Genomic DNA, 5701 nt, shown 5'->3' with positions numbered 1-5701 from the left:
TATAATCACAGACCTCAGACTGAATGACCATTTACTATAATACTCTGACCACACTTGATCTATCACACTAAGACCTGGCATCCACGCAGCATCCACGGAGATCGGCGTTCAGCTGATCTTGAGATCGACGTGTCACGGCACCAGTGTAACGATAGTCAAACAGCCAAACTTCTTTCAATCAATCCTTTTATTTGACCTGCAGAGAAGACATATAGAACACAATTCTTCTCTGGTCTGCTTGTGAATCCATTAAGATGGCGGCTTCGTTCTGCACCACCGTCTATGTACATTTCACATCAGGACAATTTGTTCACAGAAAGAACACAAACTTCCCTCAAACATTACAAATAACAATTACAAACAACATGTGGAGCGACATACCTGCAGAGAAGACATATAGAACACAATTCTTCTCTGGTCTGCTTGTGAATCTGCACGTTCAAAACAACATACAATAAATGTTCTGTTTCACATCATCACAATACATCACATCATCACAATACATGTAAAAACAAACAGCACAGTACTACACCAACACCTTCACCCTACATTACAAGATTCTCCATACAAACAACAAAACACGAGGAGCATTTCACATCACGCACATACCCATTAAGATGGCGGCTTCGTTCTGGCACCACCGCAAGTACGGCAACAAGAGAAGGACAAAAGAACGTGCAGACCTGCAGTACACCCAAACTCCAAAGGGGGGGCTCCAACAACAACCAGGGCTGCTCAAAGCACTGCGAAACTCATCTACATTCACCACAACTAAACATATATTCCCAACTCTGTTACACAGACTTAATGGAATTGGGTCTATCTAGGATTGGTACATACATTTTTAGGACTTTATATAGCCATTGATTCTGAAAATAATACCTCTAAAGATCAGTGTTGGTTGAAACACTGGGAAACGTATGTCTTCTCTTGTGTTCCTGCTCAGGTGAAGGAGCTGGGAGCCGTGGTGTACAACTGCAGCTGCTTGGCTGAAGACCTGGGGAAGATCTTCGAGGCCTACTGGTATCTGGGCCAGAGTGACGTCATCAGTATCCCCTCCCCCTGGCCCAGCAGCTACTCCACCGCCTACAACAAGGACACGCCCATGCAGCTGCCACTCAACGGCACGGCCTCCAGCGTCTATCTATCTGTAAGACCTGAGGGAATGGATCTATCACGAAGCCACGTGACGCACCAGAATAGAAATTGTCCAATCATATCACAGCAAAAGTCACAACAAGCAGAAAACTCGGACAAACAACTCGCTAATATCTGATGGTGAAAAGCTTCGAGACTAAATATTCTTGTCATCTTCTAAAAAACATGTCTATTACTTGCTGTGGTAAATCAGAAATCAGAAATTTGCCAACTCCCGCCATTGTAAGTCATTGAATGTCATTCAGTCACGGTCGGTCAGTCAGTCAATGCCAGTGAAGCGTTGTTTGTTTGTCCGAGTTTTCAAAGGGGGCGTGGCTTAGCGATAGGTCCATTCTGTGATTTAATATTATGATATTATTATGTATATTATTATAGTGTATTTACTATAGTATGTCTCCCCAACGCTATGTGTGGGGATAGTTCTTGCAAAGAAATGTTGCTGCTGATAATGTCTGTGTCGTGTAGTGTCGTGAACTATCCCTTTATAACTACCCACATGCTAACAACAATATCCTGCCTCCCCAGAGCTCCCCACCATCCTTCTGTGCCGCGGGGAGGACCGAAGACCTTCAGTCCATCCTGAGTGTCATGGAGGACGCACAGCAGTTTGTCTACATTGTTGTCATGAACTATCTCCTCACCACAGAGTTCTCACACCCCAAACGGTCAGTCAGCCTCCTAGGGAACTTCACTGCCACTTTAAGTTCAGGGAGACTGGGGAATTAGCCCTTATGCAGCCATCTAAAGTCAGTTTTGCTTACCACTTTGCTTAGGAAGTTTCATTCTAGAGAGCCTCCGCTCTTGAGCCAAAAAGGGAAATAATTGATTGATTGATTGAAAACTTTATTAGAAGATTTGCAGAAGTAGGTACATGAAAGTACATATTACATACAAGGTCAACTAAAAGGATAAAAAACCCAAGAAAGCCACTGGCTTATTTCAATTGGGGTCCTTGATTCTCAATTCATCGTTACATGTAAGACAGACCAAAAAAAAACTAGTACTATCTACAAGATAATACAGACAAATAGCTATATATAATGGCCCAAAATGATCTCGTTGCTCACCGAGAGGCATTCCTCCCAATGCCCATGAACTCATTAACAGCTTCTTTTTGCAGTAAGTAAGTTTGCAGGCCTCAGACTCAGGAATGTTTAGTCTAATAAAGCCAAAATTAATAGATTGATATAAATATAAAAATGTGTGACAAACAATTGCCTAGTAGTATTGTTCAATGATAAGTGTTCCTGGAGGTAAAGTTGAAGTTGTGGAGAGGCAAAGCTGATGGAGAGTATTATTCTAGCTCATTAGTCTTACTCTAGCTCATTGGTCAGATGGCTCTACCTACCAGCATGTCTTGTAAAAAGGCTCCTAGAGCGTTTGTCTGTTATGGAATGAATAAAGCCCCATCTCTGGGCCCTAACCCTGTGGGTCTGGCGCCCTCTGCAGGTACTGGGCCGACATTGACACTCAGCTGAGGCGAGTGGCATGAGAAGCGTGTGCGCGTGCGTCTGCTGATCAGCTGCTGGGCCAGCACACAGCCTATCATGCTGCCCTTCCTGCGCTCCCTGGCCTCGGTCCAGGAACCCAAGAGAAGGCTGGACATCCAGGTGGTGAGTAGGCCTAGACTTAAGAGTTGCTTTCTTATTTTGTCACTTTACTGTACGTTAGTTTTTAGACATAATCCTCATGTTGATGATTCATCGACATTGTTTTGTTTATGTTGTTAATAAGCTACGTCCAGAAAGGATGGAGGTGTTTGGGTGTTGAACAGTGTCTTCTTTAGGTTGTAAGCAGAGATGTATGTGTTGGTTGCTTGGTTGAGAGTATGACACGTTTAGGCACAATATGGGCAAGTCATTGGGCACAGGATGTCACATTTAAAAAGAGCTTATGGTACCATTTCTGCTTCTCTATTTTCCAGAAAATCTTCGTTGTGCCAGCCAATCCCAAGCAAAAGGAAATACCCTTCGCCAGAGTTAACCACAACAAGTACATGGTGACAGACAAGGTTGCCTACATAGGTAATACACCTCTCTCCTAGACTCAACAGTAGTGAGATATATCAACATTAGTGAGATCAAAGTCATCCTTAAGTCATCCTTAGGAAGCATTGTGAATCATTGTTAGACCACTGATTCACTCTCTCAAAAACAGGGTTAAGGTCAATTTGAATTTGTGAAGTGATTTGAGTTCACACTTCCAATATTTGAAAAAACTTCCTTTTTTCCAATTTATTGAGAGTTCACTGAAAATGAATGCCCTTTTAGCAATCATTGATTAAAAAAAATAATAGTAATACTTCCTGAATCAACTGCATTGAAATTCAATTGTCCCCAACCCTATCTGAAATAAAAACCTGTTTGCTCAGATATCATTTGAAGCATCACCCATTGTATCTCTAGGCATAGATGTTGAGGGTATTTTATGTGTCGACTTTACACAAATAGGACATTTTCATTTCATTTTTCATTTTACGCAGATTCTTTATTGAAATCCAGTGTAACAGATCCCATCTATCAGCTCTAAGGCATCTTGTTTCCTTGTGTTCTCAAGGTACCTCTAACTGTTCTGGTCTTGTGTTCTCAAGGTACCTCTAACTGGTCTGGTCTTGTGTTCTCAAAGTACCTCTAACTGGTCTGGGGACTACTTTGTGACCACTGCCGGGTCGGGGCTGGTGGTGAACCAAACTGCGTCCCAATCGCTTGGTGGCACGTTCCAGTCACAGCTGCAGGCCGTGTTCGAAAGGGACTGGGAGTCCTCCTACAGCAGCCAACTTAACCAGCACACTGACCTCAAAGACCTCTGTTAGACACATACACGTACAGAGTTAGATGAAGTACCACCACCACCACCACACTTCTCCTGCCTCTAACAGTGACTCTGACCTCCAATCCAGCAGAGGGTACTTACGATGTACATTTCGTCTCTGGGACGATTTTAAAGATTATAGCGTTGTGTTAATCATTATTATTTTTTGATAAATGCTGATTTAAAAATTATTTTTTTGCCATCTATCACTTATCAATGATCAAAAACTATCAACTAGTTTCTAGAATACAATAGATGTATGGTTTAAAGGGTACATTTTCACAGTAGCTTTGGGAACTCTAAATCCCAGTCAATCTCAGGGAGAAATGTATAGTATCTGTAGAGTTTTTTGATTGATGTTTCTTGGCATGCTGGTTTCTTCTTTTTAAAGGTGCAATTCTTAATTGGTTTTTCAGCCACATTTCTGGCAGCTTCTAGTTTGGGTATTATACAGTGGGGTGGGCACCCCTAGTCAAAATGCCTTTTACAATTAATATCTAAGTGAAAAGAAGCAAACCTAACCTCTAAATGGTACAAAGTTAAACATGACACATTTCATCACATTTTAAAGTAAGATACATTTTTATCTTTAAACTTTTTACAGTTTCAAAATAATAAAACAAGGAAAAAGGCCTTGTGCAAAGGTTTGGGAACCCTGTCAGCTAGTAGTTTGTAACTCCTCCTCGGGCAACTATAACAGCTTGCAAACACTTCCTGTAGCCTAGTAAGAGTCTTTCAATTCTTGTTTTTGGAATTCTTCCTGGCAGAACACCTCTTGCTCAGAAATATTCTTCGGCCTTCTTGCATGCACGGCATGTTTGAGATTTCTCCACAGATTTTCAATAATATATACGGATACTTTAGAAGGCATGGAGTTACTTCAGAATATATAGTTCAACCCTAGAATTATATTCACCTGACTCATTGAAGCCGAGTAAATCACCTTGGAGTAAAACATTTTTTATTATAATAAAAAAGAAACCTTGCTTTAAAATTGGCAGAAAGGTGTCATGTTTAACTTTGTAGCATTTAATGTTCAGGTTTGCTTTCAATCACTTGGAGATTAATTGTAACAGACATTTAAACCAGGAGTGCCCAAATCTTTGCACCCCACTGTTTGGCAGGGGAAGGGTTAGTTAACTTTTGATTTTGGATGCTATTAAGGTAAGACAGTTGTACTACGCTCATTAGACATTTATAAGTAATATTCTGCCTAAACATTTAAATGAAAAACAAAACAAAACCCAGGTTGTGCCTTTAATGCTTCATTTGTGTTTCTTGCTTTCCAATGCAGGCTGGCTAATATGGGCTTTTAATTCATTTTAAATCTTCCCTTTTAAAACAAGTGGATGTTTCCCATAGGAATATATCATGGTTGAATTTACATCCTTGAATAATAATTGAGAAAGTCCAGAAATTCCCTTTAATTTCCACCATGTGGAGTGTGTCTAAAATATAAGTACAGTGGAGATAGTTGTTGAACAGCAGTAAAAAAAAACGAATGTATTGCATATTTGACAGCAAGCACTGGAATTAAATTCCCACACCATCACTCCCCTCTACCCTTTTTGGGTAATGTTCTTAAATTGAAATCATAAAGTTATAAACCACTTTATTGTTAGTGGTTTTATGCAGAAGTGTGGATAATTATCTTTCCTCCAATTTGCATGAATGAATAAAACCATGAATAAAACCATGCAACCTCTTGCTAATGATGAATTGATTTATTTCC

General features: G+C 40.4%; 1 pseudogene across 1 annotated transcript; it reads left to right on the top strand.

Annotated features, from left to right (window-relative positions):
* The first annotated feature begins 254 nt into the window (after positions 1-254).
* On the top strand, positions 255-3970 carry LOC308158277 (5'-3' exonuclease PLD3-like; annotated as a pseudogene). Its single transcript has 6 exons — positions 255-284; positions 947-1150; positions 1684-1823; positions 2608-2771; positions 3083-3182; positions 3783-3970. The product of its transcript is annotated as a 5'-3' exonuclease PLD3-like (transcript).
* The last annotated feature ends 1731 nt before the right edge of the window (positions 3971-5701 follow it).

This window comes from Nansenia antarctica (genome assembly GCF_963989245.1).
Source record: "Nansenia antarctica genome assembly, chromosome: 5".
Lineage (NCBI taxonomy): Eukaryota > Metazoa > Chordata > Actinopteri > Argentiniformes > Microstomatidae > Nansenia > Nansenia antarctica.
Note: the sequence above shows the minus strand (reverse complement) of the source record. Positions and strands in the feature narration are given on the sequence as shown.